The following is a 20,408-nucleotide window of genomic DNA, read 5'->3' on the forward strand; positions in this document are numbered from 1 at the left end:
AGCAAATCACCTGGTTCAGTCACACTTTCATTCGATCACATTCTCTCAGCGGAAGACTCAATCATAGGCATACTATTCATATTTTAGGGCTGAAGGCCAAACACTATCAAATCGACAAACAAGTATAATAAAACGATTCAAAATAACAGTCCAATATTCCCAAATTGCCCTTTCTCAAAAATCTGGAAAATAGGCCAAAAACACTCTTGGCGCGATAGTGGTGCGTTGCGCCACTGCAGCGTCAAGTCGAATAGGCTTAAAAACCCTGCAACCCAATAGTGGCGCATCGCGCCAGGGACCAAACTACTGAGGCTGTTTTGTGGCGCGATAGTGGCGCGTCGCGCCCTTACAGCGCCAAGCCTATATTTTCTGGGTTCTGGAAAATAGGCTTGAAAACCCTGCACATGTCGTAGTGGCGCATCGCGCCAGGGACCAAACTACTGAGGCTTCTTCCTGGCGCGATAGTGGCGCATCGCGCCACTGCAGCGCCAAGCCTAGATTTTCAGCAGTTGCAACCCAGGCCTGGAATTCTTGTCGTGCTAGTTCGTCTTAGGATCGTCATATCTTTTAACTTCAAACTCCAAAAATTACATTCTTGGTGGCGTAGGAAAGAAGACTCGACGACCTTTAATTTAATAGATCATGGGCCACCCAGATTGTCATCTTTCAAAAGATAGGGTCGTTAGAAGTCGACCCCTTAGACGAACTCATTCTAAAACTTAGCCACGACGAATTCTCGGACTTAGCTTGGTCCTAGGGGTCCTTTGTGACCCCACATCAACTCCAACACTCTTCAATTACTCAGGGACTCATCTTAACTAATGCATATACTTCACAATAATTGAGTTCGACCCTACACGAATACAAGAAAGGTCCGAATCTTAGGGAAAAATTTTGGGGGGGGGGGTGTTACATAAAGTTAGTTTAGTAGTTATGTACTGTTATGTATGAGGTAGCTAGTTGGGTAAACTAGGTCAGTTTTGTAAATACCACTTTGGTGATTAATAAAATTCTAACTACCAAAGAAAAAAAAAGTTACTCCACCCGTTCACAATTCCAATTTAAACTTTTTACGACCCTTAAAAAATAATGACTAATATAAATAACTTATCATAATATTCATATTTATTGTTGTTTAGTCTCAAATTTTATAATATAATTTGGTGGATAATTAATTACCGAATATTAATAGTAAAATAATAATTAATTTTTGTTAATATTATAAAAGTGATAAATAAAGCAAAAATTTAGTTTTACATTTTTTTATAAAAAAATAAAAATATATTTTAATGTATAAGATCTGAAAATGTCAATTTTTTAGGTCGGATTTGGATTAAAAGAGGAAATTGAGTAATTTTAATTAAAATTAGATAATTTTAGTTGATTTGGGGCTTTCCATTCAATTGAGGGGTATGAATGACAAGTTTGTAGACGGCAAGGGTAAGAACGACTTTACTTTATCAGTAATTATAAAGTCAATTAATAAATAAAAGTTAATGTATATTTTTGACCCTTTTCTCCATAAAAAAATACTTCATGTCCCATTTATATGAGTTAGTTTGACTTAACACGAAATTTAAGAAAGAAAGAAATATTTTTGAAACTTGTGATCTAAAATAAGTGATATATGTTTGTGTGCATATAAATCCTTTTATAAGGAAAAAATGGGCATTTTAAAATTAAATTGTTATTTAATATAAAAATATCTCATTCATTTTAAGACTGTCTGAAAAGGAAAATAAGTCATATAAACTGAAACAAATGGAGTATTTATTATCTTATATAAAAGAGTGTAGCAATACATACAAAAGTGTATATCATATACTAGCTATTGAGACAAACTTGATCTTCTACCATTTTCAGTTGCAATTATGTTGAAAAAGCAATCCAAATCTACACGAGATGACTTACTTCAAATTTTGTAGACAAACTCGTTATACTATTTCTAAAAGTGTAAACAAAATCCACTTCAATTTTTTTCACAAGTACTATTTGAAATTCAAACCAGTTATTCAAACTTGTTCAATAATAACGTGTGATCTTTCTAACATGATTTTCACCACCCACATATTCTAGAATCGGTACTTTAGCCCATGTGCTCAGATCCAAACACAATAACAAATCGAGTTTGATAATTACTCCATCCGGCCACTTTTACTTATTACTGTATTAAAAATAGATGTTCATTTTAACTTGTTCAATTTTGAAAAATTAAGATATAATTTAATATTTTCTACCTATTTTATCATTATTATTAAATACTAATATTTTTCTCTATATTTAAATGACTTATAATAAATAAAATAATATAATAAAATTATTATTTTATTTATCATTTTTAAAAATATGTCAAGTCAAACATGAATGACGAGAATAACAATCAAGAGGCGGCTGAATTAAAGAAAAGAAATAGTGGAAGAATTGACATAACATTCAAATTATTTACAATATGGCTAACTGAGATATTTCATTTTCTGTTTCGTAGATGATAAAGGAGTCTCAAAGTACTTGAAAATATGTTTGATCTCAGAAAATCAGCATTTTCAGTGCTATTGAAAGGGAAATCTGATTGGGAAATCCACGAATTCAAACTGAAAATCGAATAAAAATAAATCGAATCAAAATTGTAAAAATTGAACTGAATTGAATTTATTTCAGTTCGATTTTAATTAACATTTTTACCAAATTGAAAAGTGGCAAACCAAACCAAATTTTGCAAATCAAATTAAACCAACCAAACGCCCAGCCTAGCTAAACTATGACTGATTCACTTTAGAATATTCCCTAACTTCTTTTATTTCCACGTACTAAAAAATGGCTACAATTTTAATATTTCAATTGTACAGTAGATCCTCTTAATATTTTGTGAGGAAATTTTAAAAATAAATAAGACTAGAAACATAACCTGCAGCCTCCTTAGTTATAGTTTGCTTTATTACTATTTGTAGCTATATGTTAGAAGGAACAGAGAGGCGAGCGAGATTTAGAGAGAGATACAATTGATTTGTATATTTGATCCATAATTGTATTACGAAATATAATTGATTTGTATAAAAATTGATTTGTATATTTAATCGATAATTGTATCACGAAATATAATTGATACAATTGATCTGAATAAAAAACTAACTACTAGAAGGAGGAGAGAGGTGAGCGAGATTTGGAGAGAGAGGAGAGAGGCGAGCGGGATTGGAAAAGGAAGGAGAGAGGTGAGAGAAATATAATTGATTTGTATATCTGATCGATAATTGTATTACGAATACAATTGATACAATTGATTTGTATCAATGAATACAATTGTATCAAAGACTATTATTTTCAATTCGTTGATATAAATCAATTGTATCAAGTATATTAACTAACACAATTTGTATCCAAATATAATTTATATCAATGAATACAATTATATAAATAAATACAATTGTGTCGCTGTTGTAATTCGTAACAAATTATATATGTATTTATTTGTTGCCTTATATATTGTATTTATGTATTACCACTTATATTTGTATCATCGACTATTACCATTTGTATTTGTATCATTGACTTTTACCATTTGTTTACATTGCACAGAAAGGGGAGGGGGGAGAGGTGAGAAAGGGCAGAGAGAGGTAAAAGGCGAGCTGTCACGATCGAAGACTATTTCCTAGTCATAACGCAATACTTAGAGCCACAAGTGACACATAACTAACCCATGGCCTGGCATGATACTAAGATTTATGTATAAAATTTAAATATCTATGAGTGGAAGCTAAAACAAAATCATATAAGTAAGTTTAAAACACACATAACGGGATAAATCAGAATCATCTAAACGAAATCATAAAGCTGAAACTATGTCTGAAAACCTCTATTAAGATGAGTTGCTGAAATAAGCTATAACATCCCCTTTGAGAGGATGCCACTTACGAAGCAAAAGACAGTTTTTTTTTCTTAATCTCAAATAGTCAACACATTTAGACAACTTGTTTTGAAATTTTATTTCCAATTCAACACCATTGCGGGTCCATAAAATACACAAAACTCAAATTAATAATTATCACAAGACTATTATCTTCCTTTGTGCATAATGACAAGTCAAAGTATAAATCCAGTACATGGCATGACTTGAGTTAAAAGCACACTCCAAAAATAGCAAAACTAGTCACCCAGTTCAAGTTACATGCATACGGTTTTGTTTCCACAAGCCTTCAAAATATCATAAATAAGTGCTACATGTATCTTGTACAAGTTCCCAAATTATTTACAAAACTAGATGCATATGCAGATGTGATCTTCACAAGGGCTCCTAAAGTCTACTCCAAATGGCCATCTTCACATCTCGTCCCGCACATTAACTAAGATAGAAAATAACTATCGCTAAGCATAAAGCTTAGTGGTGTATAAACTTTGGGCTTGGATCCATTAAATTCTTCAATTTCCTTGTTCATCTCACGTGGTTCAATAAGGTAAAAGTAAGCCCAATTAAACAAGTATATCAAAGTATCAAATACTAACCTTGAAGAGTTTCAAAATCAATATCAATATTCGAAGGCTCAAGTATCAAGAAACTTATAATGCAATTCGAAAGAGTTGTCAAATAATCAATTTTGCCCAATAGATATGTCATGCCTTCACACTAAGCATAATCAATATCAAGACGAACCGAATCCCCGAAATTAAGAAGGATCGTCACCCAATATCAAGAGAATCAAGAACCATGTTGAAAGTGGCTTTCCACTCGTACTCGAAAATGGACGAAACCCCATCATCAAAATAAAATATAAATTCAAAGTCAAGATGGAAAAGATATGAATCGATAGGCATGCCAATATCGATGAAAAATCACCATAACAAGAAGAACAAAGTCCCAACAAGAATGCAAAATGATCAAGCAATTCGTACAAGTGGACGGTTTAGCGAAAGTTTTGCAATACTTGAGATAATAGTCATACCATAATACAAGACAAGGAGTAAGGAAACAACTCATCAAAATACTTCAAATTTCATAAAAATAAAATATTCCAAGTTCAATTTATACACAAACCTTGGCGTTTTAGCACATAACAAGTTCGACCACAACTCGAGGAGTTCAATTCATCTACGCCATAAACCAACCAAAGTCCACTTCGTCAAACAATTCTCCTTAGCTTGTATAAGAGCATATACACCTTAAATACACAATCAAATATCTACTTAACTTTAACATTCTCATCATATCGAAACTAAACATGAAATCAATAAAAATCAGCCCAAACTATCAAAACATGAATTCTGGACAGCCTACTATCTTGTATTGTTGTTCAGTTTCGAAGGGGTAAATGGGGGAAACAGGCTTTGTGGCCTCAATGAAAGTTATAGACATATGTATTAGGGTTTCATACAATTTTGAATCACCCCTATAGCAATTATGTATAAAAAGATATACCCAAAATACCAACAATAGTCCATGTAGGAATTTTAAAATAAAATCTGGGCAGCACCTCCCCTATACTTCATCACCCTTTTTCGAGCTGATAAAAGCAAAAATGGGTTTTAGAGAATAAATGAAAGTTATATCCCTATGAAATATCTTTCCAAAACATCTTGAATCACTCAAAAATAAGGTATACATAAAGAGTTATACTAATATTACTAACAACAGTCCCATTCAAAAATGGGTTTGCAAAACAAGGTTTATTCCCCCACTTTCAACAACAACAACGTATCAACAACATAAACAATAATATCATTAACTTCAAATCAAAAGGGAAAATCTTACCTTGCCAAAACTTGACCTCGAAAGCTCCTTAATCGCGATTAAAAATTGGTGGATGCTCGTTACCCTTACCTTTTGCCCCAATTAGTTTATTTACTTTATTAAATACCTCCATTTGATCAAATAACACCTTAGATAATTAATTTACAGAATGAAATCGGAGGGCTTACCTTTTTTTCCTTGTTGCTACCGTAGGTACTCTCTCTTATTCTCTAAGTTTTCTCTCAAACTCTAAGTGTAATTTTGCTGAAAAAATGACTTCTTAGCCATCTTAATATTAATATATATGCTCCCTTAAGTGTGACATATGGCAGCCCCTAGGGGTGACACATGTACAGCCCCTAGGGCGCCACCTCATCCATGCGCCCAATCTAAAGCTGCCACGTGGCAGCATAAGGTCCACCCCAAGTAGGTGTGTCACCTACTTGGTCCAAGTAGGTGTATCACCTACTTAGTCCAAGTAGGTGCGTCGTCTCCTTATTCCTCTTTTGTGGGTTCGGAATCTCATCTCACTCTAAGAACCTATGAAATTCTTGCTACTTAAGCTCGACATGTACTCAAGTAGCTTTGTTGTGTAAGTCATCCAAGTCGGTAGCTTACACAAATATGTTGATTACCATGACTCATTACTTGGCCTCCAACTCCTTCCAGATCCCTCTAGACCTATTTCCAACCGTCACTACTCACGTAGAACTTCATAGATAACGTGGATCACCTGGTAATCTTTTAGAAAATCCATAAAAAGAAAATTAGGGTGTTACATAAGCCCTCAACTAACTCTAACAGTCTGAAAACTTAAAATACTAAAATAAAGAAATAACAAAAAGTCTTGTCCTAGAAAGATGAGGATCACAATCCCTATTGCTAAGGTGATAAGGAATTGTACTAACCGCAAGCTGGATACTGAGTGTCTGGATCTATATAATGAATAATATAGCTCAAGAAGGTGTGTAGTAAGTACTTTGAATATACTGAGTATGTGAGATATGCAGTATAATCAAATTAACTGAACATGATAAATCCGAGATGTTAAAATGAATTTAGAACTAAAATAAATAAGTTAATGTAGTGACCAAGTAATAACATGCAACTCATCAATACTGTATTGAATAAATTGAGTACAAGGTCATGTAATATTTGAGACTGAATTATGAGATATACTAATAACCAACATACTCCAACTGAGCTAAACGAAGTTCAAATTATACCCCAACTGAGGACATGTTACGTTGTACCTTGTCAAGGGTACGAACACTAGTTGACATGGACCCACTAACTGATGTCTAAAAGGACTAAGGTGTCAAGCCTGATCTGACGGGTGATCCTTTAAAATCTACGGTGACACACAATTTTGGGACTTAGGAATTACTAATAAAGGTCTCAACCTAACTGATGAGTGAGCCTTCATCTCTACATACACTCAGTGCTAAGTAGTACTCCCAACTGAATTATAATGATAAATTGAATAGCCCAATAATACTAAAATATAAGTCTGAAATGATAATGAAAACATATTAAACATGTGGAACTGAAAGACTAAATGAAATATGCAAATCAATCAACACAAGTTCAAAGACATGAATATTCTCTAGTCTAAGGGCTCATGAAAATATCAATATAATGATACTTAAGTTTATGAAAAAACATGCATTCATAGGCTATCCATAAGGATGAACAGAAAAATACTGAAATTCATGCTTTATTTAAGAATCTTAAATTTTTATAGAATTAAATAACTGAAGAGTGGAGTTTAATTTGAGACTCAATGGGTGAACGAATACACATTGATAAAATTCTACATACCTAAACGGAAAAACCTTGGTAGAATTTCTATGCTTGAAGTTTGGAGATGATGAACCCTAATTTAGTGTTTTTTAAAGATTCTAGTGCATTGTAATTTTGAGGAGAGGATGAGAGGTCTTAAACAATGAAAAACTTATTTTTCTAACTCTCCTACACATTTTATAGTAAGTTACATAATCCCCCCCAGAGTTTAGAATGACAATGCCCTCATCTAAAACAAAATGAATGAAAATTTCCATCGCACCATTGTTTGACTGACGCGCCGTCACTCAGAATGTCATTTGAAGGGAAAAATATGAGCTCATTCATATAATGACCTACTTCCATAGTTATTGTGAGCCAATAGGAAAGGAACTTAGGCCAGAAAACTTGGGTGGTGGCTTCAGAAAAATTGAGTCTAGATCAGACTTGGACGAATTCTGAGTCAGGAGAAGTTTAGGATGATCCGGATTCGGATGGGGGATTGAATATTTAATTTGATTGGGTTAGTTGATAGCCAAGATGATATGGAGCCTGTAAAACTTTACGTAATCATAATTAAGTGAGTAAAACTCCCAAAATTGAACTTGGCATGAAAGGTATATTGTAAGGCATCTTGGGATGGGGTATTGTGAAAGGGGAGACTTTGAGACTCTTTACGAGCTCACTGTCTCCGCGTATCCCTCCAAGGAGGGAATAATCCCGCTAGAGCAGGATGGTTTTGTTGTGGCGGGACAAAATGCGACTTAAGCTGGAGAAAAGTCCCTAAACGGTTTTATTCATTCCCACTTCGTTCTTAAGACACTAGAAGCGATCTAGAGCAAATTCTTATTGGTTTACACTATAATTTGTGCCAAACATAACTAAATTACTCTCTAAACTTGTAATTTGATTCCTAGAACCCATAATCTATGGTGGGTGATCACTGGAGGAGGGTTTTGGCTTGAAACTAATGGTGGAAAACAGCCCTAGAATGGGTTTAGGAGCATGGGTTTGGCCTAGGAAGGTAATTATGTTAAATTCATATAAATTAGGTCTTTTCATTGATCCTTTGTATGTTATTATTGATTTTAGATTAAGATCAAGCAGAACAAATTGGAAAGAGAAAACTCCTGCACTTTAGGTGATGGTTTGTTTCCTATATGTTAGTCATGTACTTGCTAAATTACTCCATTGTATGCATATGTGTAAATGGATAGGCAAGCATGCAAATATTTGTGTGAAATAATTACTTATGGGCTATGACGTGTATTGAACTTGTTCTTGGTAGCCACAATAGTTTATCTATTCATTGTGATTGTGGCTGAATTGTATGCTTGGATTGGATATCACGTTCCGATATGTATTTGGATAGGGTGTCACATGCCGACATACATTTGGATCGGGTGTCACATTCCGACAGATAGACTTGTGATTAGAGGTCCCATGAGAGGACTCTTATGTGAAATTGCATGATATTGAGAATGATGAAATGTGATAATGTTGAACACTAGTTAGGAGATGATATTGGTTGAGTCTGTTCTGTATATATGTGCTTATTGTGCAGTATTTACTGTTGGGGTTTAAAGGTGTGAATGAAAAATAAAAGGTTGTCACATGTCACCTTTTCGCAAGGTTGTGACTTTTCCAAAAAATTATGACTTTTTAAAGAGTTGCGACTTTTGTGAAATGTTGTGACTTTTGTGAAGGATTGTGACTTTTTCGATAAGCCACAATAAATACCTGTTCACACTATCCTTTGTTGACTATAAATAGAGGATTTTTCTCTCATTTTTTATTTGAATTCTCCCTCTTCTGCATATATTTTCTTACAAACAAAGTTGAGTCTATGTGTGATTTTGTTGCTGGCTTTTGAGTTCACTGAAATTATTAAAGTTTGAGGTACCGCTACTTCTTTAATAGTTTATCCGTTTTATCTTGGAAGAAAATAATCTTTAACCTCGGGTACAGTGAGGGAATTAAATTCTTTAAGGACACACAGTGAATTCTGTGAATTCGGATACTATTTTTTATTTTCATATTTATTGTTTCTAGTTTGCTAACCTTAATACAGGAGAGATAACATTTTCTTGTTCATGACTCGCTTACTGGCTAGCCGCTTGATCCTACCAGTACACTGTTGATTTTGTGTACTGGTACTATACTTGCTCTATCACTTTGAGTACAGGGCATATTCAGATGGCTGTTGAGAGACCTAGAATAGAAGACCGTTAGCTGTCAAAGTCTAAGGGTGAGCCATTCCTTCAGGCTATCGTGGACTCTTCTTACTCTAGTCCTTCTTCTAGGACTTGATTTAAAACACTGTTTATTTTATGACTTGTTGGGACTGCATTCTCTTCCCCAGACTTGATAATTTACTAGAGTTTTGATACATTTGACTTTCAGTTCCTAGGAGTTAAATTTCGCATATTGACATTGATAGTTGGATATTTTCTGAGTTTATGGGAACTCAGTCATTTCTTACTTATTAAAAATGTTTTCACATCTTTAAATATCTTATATTTTGCAAAAAATATTAGTTCGGACTGTAATAGTGATGTTTCTACAATCACAGTGGATTAGGATCATGAATTGATTCAAGTTTCAAAGTGTTGATGAAGGTGCTAGTTTGGATGTGGGTGGTTCTCCTTTAAGGATAGTGGGCCAGCCATTATTGGCCGTGGCCATTGTAGCCATCGGCGATGAGAAAGGGTAGGTTTAGGGTTTGCTGTTACTTCTCAATTTCTTTTTTCATAATCTTACGTTGAATATTTTCCTTTTTAAGTTGAGGCTCTTTCGAAAATAACCTCTGTACCTTATAAATATAGGGATAAAGTCTCTATATATCCTACCCTTCCCACTCCCCAGAGCTCACGTGTGAGTATGTTATTATAGTTGTACTATGTAATGATTGTGAACATTATTGAAACTTGAAACAGAATACTTTTACTTTCTCGCACACTTATGCTTTTACTTCTCGAACATTTACTGCTCATAATATTATAGAGCAGTTTAAGTACAGACGAATAAAGAAGTGAACTAGATCGATACCCTTTCACTATATATACTTGTATACTATGTGGTATCATATCGAATTGAGAACCTCCTTTTTGACGGATCTGACTATAACACCATTACATAGCTTTAGTGTAATTGTATACCACTTCAATATAACAAATCGAAGGAATAAATTTCAGAATAAAATTAAGCTATGAATTTTATCAAAAAATACCTACAATGTTTGTAACAAATTTTAAAGTGATGAAAAATAAATTACAATCACAAATAAAATATGAAGAAACATAATTTTATTGATAAATAGTGCGGGTATAATTCTGTTTGTTCCTTTGATTCTTTTTTCTGAATTTTCTCCATGATTCGAGGGCCGTTAGTGCTTATTTCTCGAACTAGGATGATTTTTATTTGATCTCCATCGTGATTTGAGTGTCATTAATGGCGTATTTCTCGAACTAGCCAGGATGATTTGAACTTGATCTCTATAAAAGGATTTATGGATCTTCTTGAAGTATTTGATTATCAAAAAGAGTACTTTGACATATTTTGATCTCTTTGAATATTCCATGAATTTGTGAAATTTTTTAGATGATTTTTCAAGGGAATATAATACCCTTTATATAGGCATGAATTAGGATTTAGGGTAGAGTAGCCTCCAAAAAATCCTAACTGAAATAAGACTCGTCTTGTAGAATCCTATAAAATTTCGATGTCTACAAATGCCCCCTACTGCATGGCTTGTCAGAGTGTAGACTTGATCAAGCTCAAAGACGAGGCTTGAAGTACTCATTCTTTCACCTTTACGATTTTGTGGCTTCAGATTTGTATATTTGATTTGTGAGAGAAGAGATGAAGGACAACTTTGGTCTCACTGGATGTGTCAATTTATTTGCAATAAATTTTAAAGTGATAAAAAATAAATTACAATCACAAATAAAATATGAAGAAACATAATTTTATTGATAAATAGTGCGGGTATAATTCTGTTTGTTCCCTTAATTCTTATCTCTAAATTTTCTATATGATTCGAGGGCGGTTAGTGCTTATTTCTCGAACTAGGATGATTTTGATTTGATCTCTATCATGATTTGAGTGCCGTTAGTGGCGTATTTCTCAAACTAGCCAGGATGATTTGAACTTGATCTCTATAAAAGAACTTGTGGATCTTGAAGTATTTGATTATCAAAAAGAGTACTTTGACATATTTTGATCTCTTTAAATATTCTATGATTTTGTGGAATTTTTTAGATGACTTTTCAAGGAAATATAATGTCCTTTATATCGGCATGAATTAGGATTTCGCGAATAGCTGGAAGAACTAGTCATTTAACAAAAGTTTTATTTGAACTTCAAATCTGACAAAAAGATATGTTTGAAACAACTGAGATGTAGATGTCCATAACTTATTTGCGACTGGGGTATAGTTGTAAACAAAATCTGGCTTTTGTCACGTATGTTGAATACTTGAATGTCCCCAGGAGATTTCTGCCATCTTAATTATCATCCAGGAAGTTGCTACGGTAACTGCAAAAGATTTTTTCTTAGTATAAATATGATAACTTGCTCTTATAAGAATTTTTTAACCTCTAATTAATTAATTTCATCCGTCTTACAAGTTTCTTCCAACTCATATCCATGCGAGATTAGTCTAGATAGCCAAGCATCCTGATAGTTGATAGGTCCTGCATGAATGCCCCTGAAATGGTGGTCTTTCAAATGTTAGATGTTATAGAAAGAGAGGAATTGGAGGTGCTTTGAGCACGAACACAACCACATTCAGAGAATAAAGACTAACCATATTTCTTTTGTTTGCTTTTGGTGTAGAATAAAAAAATTTAACAAGCTGAATCTATTTTAGAGCTCCTAGAATCCCTACAACTTTAGACATGGATGTACTTTTGTTTTCTCACTTTTGCCTCACAAGATTTGCAGCATTCCTTATATGCTAAGTTGTTATTGTGCTGTTACTCTATTTGTTGTGCTGCCTTATTATCTGTTGTAATAGCTGAAAAATAGTTCCATTCATCTATGTTAGTTGTATCTTAAACATCTATTACAAATTATAATCTTTTTTTATTATATACATAAATTATCTTTCTTGATGGAAGCTACAACTTCTGGAACTAAATCACTAGTGATTGACAACCACCATCCAATTGTGTCAACAGAATCTCAACAACAACAAGGTAAGAACATTCCTCATCGACGCACTCCTAAAAAGCAAAGAAAAACAACTCCTAAAGAACCTTCAAAATCTGGAATAGTGGTAGAGAGACTTCCGAGATTTGGGATCACTTCTCCAAATTTAAAGCTAAAGGAGGTAAAATTAGGACAAAATGCAATTACTATCCAAAAACATTTGCTGCCGAAAGCAAGAATGGGACTACTACATTATGATCACATCTAACAGTTAAATGTAACAAATCTCCCTTTAGAATCGTTGATAAGAGACAAACAACGTTAAAACCTATTAAAGAAGGGTGGACAAAAGGTTTTTTGGATTATAATGAAAGGGTAGTGTATAATGCAGATGAAATTAGAAGGGCCATTGTTGAATTTGTAATTATTGATGAGCAGCCATTTAGAGTTGTAGAGGAAGAAGGCTTTAGAAAATTAATGACTAAAGCCTTATCAAATTTTGAACTACCTTCTCGTGTTACTGTTGCAAGACATTGCTTGAGGATTTATCAAGAAGAGAAAGATAAGCTTAAATATCTTATCAGGGACCAACGTATTTGCATTACTAGTGACACGTGGACATCACTCCAAAATTTGAGTTATATGATTGTCACTGTACATTGGATTGATGACTGACGGAATTTACAAAAGAAAATTCTGAATTTTTTTACAACACCAGATGACAAAGGCGAGACTATTGCTAAGGAAATTGAGGAATGCTTATTAGGTTGGGGCATTGATAACTTGTTTACAGTAACCTTAGACAATGCGACTGCCAATGATGTTGCCATTAAGCATTTGAAGGTGCTAATAGATGATTGGAATGGGGTAATACTTGGAAATGAATTTTTACATGTTAGGTGTAGTGCTCACATATTGAACTTGATTGTAAAAGAAGGGTTAGATGAACAAATTGAACCCATTTCTCGTGTAAGGAATGCGGTAAAATATGTTAGATCTTCTCCTTCAAGGTTTGCTTCTTTTAAGTCATTTGTTGAAAAAACTAAGATAGACACTCATGGTCTTGTGAGTCTTGATGTTGAAACTAGATGGAACTCGACATATACAATGTTAGATACAACTTTAAAATTAAAAAAAGCCTTTACAAGAATGTATTTGGATGATCATAAATACCAAAAGTATTGTCGGGAAATAAGTGCTACGATCACCTTCTAAAGAATATAATTTTCACGACAGTTTAGAAGAAGTCCAGAACATCGAGCAAGTTGATGAAGGTATTGTTAATTGGTTTATTATTTATTCTATAACTTTGTCATTGCTTAGTATAAAATACTGACATAGTGAAGGCTAAGCACAATTTAATATATAGCATTTCAATGTCTAAAATCTTGGAAATAGTTCATGAGTATTTAATTTTCTTAGAAGACGGGACAAGGAGCTAGTATCATATTTTATTAGCGCCTAACTATCATCTTCGACTCTTCGTATATCAAAGTAGAACATTTATGGTTAATTTTTGCTATAATATTTGAATCTTTTTTCTTGACTTGGCTGGCCTTAGTGTGTTTGATAGATTTTTTTTCTTGTTTTTGTTATTAATGTGCTACTTACAGGGGACTTGTATTAAAGTGCTATTGCAGACACTGTGTTATAAGCACTACTTTAGGCCTTAGTGTGTTATTAAAGTGCTGAAACACTACTTTAGGCCTTAGTGTGTTATTAAAGTGCTACTGCAGACACTGCTTTTGGTCCTTTATTTAAAATCATATTCTCTGTTCAGTCTATTATCCACTGACAGGGGACTTGTATTAAAGCATAGATCCTTTAGATGTTCTATTCATTCTTGAAAAACTACATCTTTATGTTCAATAAACCAAATGTACTTGTAGCCTGCAAGTACAACACCAGTCCTCCAATCTCATCTCATTTCCACTTGAACATATATTCAGTTTTTTAGAATCTAGATATATTTTTATATTATTTATCCAATATATTAATTTATTCTTTTTTCTTGCAGAGTATCGAGACTCACCTTTGAGCATTAATTAGCCAGTTTCGTTCACGATGCACTATTTGTGTGAGAATTGGTATGTTAATTGATTACACTATTCTTTTACAAAAGTTACAGACTTCTTCTACAAAAAGTTGTTTTGTAAAACTCATTTTTTTTATAGTTATGAATTGGCTGGCATTTATTCTCCAATATTATTTCAGTTAGTAAATGCTAAATTAAATTTCTGCATATTTACATTGCTTTAGTTTTTGCAAGAGAGGGTGTTCATTCAAGTATAATCATAAGAATGAATAAATAAACCAAAATAGTTATAAGCTCCTTTGGAAACCTTTATATCTCCTCTAGAGCTACATTTGACTTAACTTTTTATTTTGCAGATAAGAAAATAGAACCAGATATGCAGATTGCTTCCAACATTATGTTTCTTGAGTTTAATTGAGAGATGAAGCAACTTCAGTTGTAATAGTCTAAGATGATTTAGAGTATACTCAAACTCTAAGGTGGATTTTGTTTTTGTGACATCTGACATACCATTTTGTCTAAAGCTGTAGTTTAATTTTATGGAAGAAACTATATTAGTTTTTGTTTATGTGTGATTAAGTTAATTGGCAGAAGTGCAGAACATTTGGTTTCATTATGGCTATTTGACATTTTAGTTATATTAACAGTGTTCTGCCTCCGTCTATGAAAAACCCGAGAAACCCGAAAAATCCGAGAAAAATTGATATCGAACAATTCGACTTTTATTGGTTTGGTTTGGTTTATAGATTTAATAACCCGACACAAATGGTTTGGTTTGGCTTGTAACAAATCCGAACCAACCCGGTCTATGTACACCCCTAATGCATATAATATCATTGTCTGTAAATTTGACCTTTATGAATATTGTTTGGTGGAACAGATTTACAAGATTTATAATTACGTTTGTGTCATGAAATTGTATATTGTTATAATCTTCTCCTCTTACAATGCTCATCAAACCAATGGTGTAAATTTATCAGTTGTGTACCTTTTGATATAGTTACAATAAAATTCATGTTTGGCGTGCTTGTATTCATAATAATGACACTGAATGATGCACACAGTGAATTTATCTACTTCAACTCTATCTGCACTTTTTAACACCTATGAATTAACCCGTGGATCTCGACATGTCTATTGCCTGCCTAAATTTGATCCAATCCGTCCATTCCATCCATTTGCCGCCTCTATATTTTTTATTTCAAGAAAAAAAAACTTCAAGAGCAACCTCATCTAATTCACCAGACATAATTTTATATTATGCCCTCCATATAGAAGTGTTTTCCTAAAAATACGTTTCTCTTTTAAATTACTCACTTGATGATTATCACTCCATTAGTTGGAACAGTAAAGATAGAATTGAAAAACTAATAAAAAAAATTCCTTCTTAATTTTCTAAAACATCAAACTATTTATATTGTAGAAGGTGAAATAGCTGTCTCAAAACTGCATATTCATTCCTCTATTGCGAAACAAAAGCCTTTTTTCGAACGGCACATACTTCTCTCTACCAATTACAAAGAACAAAACAGTTAAAATGGGCTCTACTTATCAGTTCAGTTCATCTCTCCATGCAGTTCCTGGCTTACATTACAAGCAGCAAAGGTGCCAAAATCATGTGGGAGATGGTGGAAGAAAACCTTTTATTTCTTATGTTTTTTCTATCCTGCATAAATGGAAACAATAATCAGTTAATTTGTGACTGGGAAAGTACCAATAACTAATGAAGGAAGGAATAACATTAGCAAGTAGTAAAACAATACCAACTTCTTCAAAGGAAACTCAAATGCAAACACATACATACATACAACAACAACTTATGCAGTGTAATCCCACAAGTGGGTCTAGGGAGGGTAGGATGTACGCAGACCTTACTCCTACCTTTATGGGACTAGAGAGGTTATTTCCAATAGACCCTCGACTCAAATGCAAGCACATCCATAGAATGCATACAGATAATTAACACTAGTAGTCCCGTGAAATTATGGTCTGCAGGGAAATGGTTTACTCACGAAGGCAGGGCTAGAATAGAACTCCAAGCTGAGGTTTTTTTTTTTCTTTTCTGATATGACAATAGAAAGAACAAAGGTTTTATTGACAACAATTTACCCAAGAAAAACATAATAGAGAAAAGTACGTCTAAAAAGGATGTACCAGAACTTTGCCAGTTCTTGCTTTCTTGAAGCCAGAGAGAACTCTAAGAAGATGTTACTGACTAATTTCACAGACCTCCTCTGTCCTTTAAAGAGTTCTACTGTTTGTTATTTTCTTGGAGTGAGTGAGGATGGGGGAGGGACATTCCCTTTTTGGGAAGTCCGGGAAGTACGATTTACAGTTGACTGAAACTATCGACTACAAACTCTATAGGTAAAGATCTTGCATTAGGCATATAAGCTCAAACTGATGGTGCTTCTATTCCTTTTGTTCACTATATACCGTTCACTCAGGAAAGAAAGGTTCCTCATTCTAATCAATACTTCTCAATTACATAAGATGATAAACGTACTACACAAACCACTTCAATATAGTTCTAAGTTCAATTTATCAAATCATAACTTCACAATTGATCGATCCACTCACGACAAACATCTATGTACAATTTTATCTTAATTTTCATGCCTAGTGAAATTATAAAACCTACGTGGAGTTTATCTACCTGACGCAAGACCTCATATGATCATTGTTTATGTCATTAACATCTATAGGCTATGACACAGTTCATAACTGAAAACAGAGAAGGGACTACCGACTTGTCTTAAGACTGACCAAAGACACAGGCCTTCTTAGTTTAATACTCTAGTTTTCCTAGAGTATTATACCATATAGAAGGCTGCTTAATGCTAACGACAGCTTAATGCTAACGACAGTGGGAATGCTAGGGACTTTAGGTGACAGATATAAGATATCCTTTCATAAACCTTGTATTAGAGTGTAGACTACAAAACTAGAAGGAGCACCATGCTTCCAAAGCATATTTTGTGATACATAAGACTCTAGCATCTTATATAGAAAGCTAATATCAAGGAGGATACATTCATTTAAAGTTTTGTCAAACCCTAACTTACAATCAGTTTACAGAAGAATATTGACATCTCCAGAGTTCCCTTGTTCAGAAAATTGTTCTTCTCTTGTCCACTTACTACTAAACAATCTTCAGTCATTTTGTTAAAACATGACAAGTTCCTTATCAATTTCACAACCTTATCTATCTCTCCCTACATACTAGCAATCACATGGAGGCAACCTATAACCGAATAAATAATGGGTACTAAGTGTCACGAACTTAGACTTCAACTAAGACCTCCGTGCGGCACTTGACAACTTATTCACGAATCTTTCACGATCTTGCAAGCTCAAGTAAGCCTTTAAGACTAGATCGTTAAGAGAACGCTAGGTTGTAAGAAAGACAAGAGAGCTTTTTTTTGAAGACTTTGTATTACTTGGAAGAATGCTTGATTTCTGGATGGTTTGCTACAAATGAATGCCCACTCTATTTATACTACTCCTAAAAGGCTCAATTGGAATTCTCTACACCCTCTAGAGAATTCCAAGTCTTTCAAGACTTCTCTACAAGTTTTTACAAAAATCTAGAGTCTTCCACTAACCTCTCCACTAACCTCTCCAAGACTCTAGATTCTTCTCCCTTCTTCATGATCAAGTGGAGGGTCGTAACATAAGGCTGTATAAGTTCAACTCCAAGATGAATATGGGCGGAAAATGATATTTGCAAAGCTCAACACCTTGAAGGGGACTTTGCATCCTCCTGATCCAAATTTTGGCCAATAAGCAATATAAGTGAGCTTATCCATTAAAAAAAGGGGATTCTAGATCAATTTTGTTGTCGTTCTATAATCAATTAAATGATTAGAATACTCGATGAATATAAGACAACGACAACAACAACATACCAAGTGAAATTTCACAAGTGTGGTTTTGGGAGGGTAGAGTGTACGCACGCCTTACTACTATCTCGTGGAGGTAGAGAGGTTGTTTTCAAAAGACCCTCAGCTCAAGTGCAGCAATTTTAGGCATAAAGAAGAAGTAAACAGTGACGAAAACATAAAAAACTAATAAGAGAAGTAGCGCAAAGCCTACAAGAAAAGAATATCAACAACAGAATAGTGTAGTACCCGAAACATAATAAACAGATGAAGATAGATATAAAAAGCTACTAGAACTAAGAAGAATAGGGCTAATACAACAACAAACACCAAAATTTGATTTTGAGAGAAATCATGAAATCAAGGCCTTTATCTAGAAATATCTTCAAACAAAGTGTTGCTGCTCATCTTCATCAGGGGAATCGTATAACTGTATAAACAAACAACAATAATATTCCTCTTTAATCATTCCACTAATATCGCAATCCTAAACTATTTCCTAGTGACTATCTGAATTCTCAATAACCATTCATATAAATAAATCCCACAAATTAATAAAAACCAATCCTAAATTATGTTGATCGTACTCAATTTGACCAAATTTCGGAGCTGAATTTAACTATATTAATTCACTTCCATGGAAAGGAAAAGTGCAAAACCGTATTCGGACGGAGTTAGCAATTGACTCTAAATCCATAAGGAAGAAAAAAACAAATTTTTACCAAGAAAACTAAAATTTAGAACACCCAAATAAAATGTCACAAATCTTCATACCTAAATCCATAAAGGGGTTTCAAGAAAGTTGCTTGGCGTTCTGGTAGAAAGCAGCAGAGCATAAAATTGAAGCAATGAAAGCGAAAATCCCCAACCCAATCATGAGGGAAAACCCAGCTACCACCAAGTCCATCAAGCATTGCAAGCTTATTCCCATCACCAACATTTTCTTTCTATATGCTTAATTCTTTCAGGAAAACACTGGGTCATTTCTCTTTTACACTTGATTTGCTATTTTATAGAGGGGAGATTTTGATGGATAAGAATGGGTCTTTTGGCACCCCGAGAAGGAAGAGGCAGAAGCCTGTATCAACTCTCAATGCAAAGACAACAAGCATGTGACGCATAGTTGCAGAAAACGCATCGGGAAGGTTGACAAATGATTAGTTCATTCACGATCCTTTAGTGCCAATATATGTGATAATATTTTGAATAAATGTAAAATTAAAAAGTAATAATTTTTAAACTTTTTTATGTTTTTAGAATTAGAAATATATAATTATGTAGCTATAAATATATTATTAAAAAAATTAAAAGTTAAATTTAAAAATAATGTTTTAATAAAAAATATGATTTTTTCTTTCGAATTACTAAAAAGAAAAGTATTACATAAATCGAGAGGAAGAGAATATGAAATAGTTTAAGATGTTTATACCATAAAAAGTATGGAAAAGGGTCAAAAATATCTCTGAATTATAAAAAAAGATTTAAAAATATCCGTTATCAATATTTTAATCTAAAAATACCTTTCTACTCATCTTTTTAGTTTAAAATTACCTTTCCATCTACCTTTTTTGTTAACTATAACCTTTGAAACAACTCTCTTTTTATTTTTTATTTTTTAAAAATATTTATCATATGTCATTTTCTTATTGGATGAAACAAAAATCTCACCTCCACTAATTTTTTTATAATTTATCTACACCAAAAATAATATACCTCTTCAAGCCCCCCCCCCCCCCCTCAATTTTTTTTAAAGTTACATTGATAAACAAGACTAGATTTTTTTTATCCAGTTAACCAGAAATATTTTTTAGATTTTTTTAGTTCTTGACTTGATTTTTCT

The 20,408-nt window shown here is 33.4% G+C and overlaps 1 long non-coding RNA gene across 1 annotated transcript; it reads right to left on the bottom strand.

Moving 5' to 3' along the window:
• Positions 1-16,046: 16,046 nt before the first annotated feature.
• LOC129871721 (uncharacterized) lies at positions 16,047-19,738 on the bottom strand. The gene is made up of 2 exons (XR_008762299.1): positions 19,343-19,738; positions 16,047-16,353 (listed from the first exon to the last, which is right to left on the bottom strand). It is a non-coding gene; the product is annotated as an uncharacterized LOC129871721 (long non-coding RNA).
• Positions 19,739-20,408: the final 670 nt, after the last annotated feature.

Source organism: Solanum dulcamara, chromosome 10 (assembly GCF_947179165.1).
Source record: "Solanum dulcamara chromosome 10, daSolDulc1.2, whole genome shotgun sequence".
In the NCBI taxonomy this organism is placed as follows: domain Eukaryota; kingdom Viridiplantae; phylum Streptophyta; class Magnoliopsida; order Solanales; family Solanaceae; genus Solanum; species Solanum dulcamara.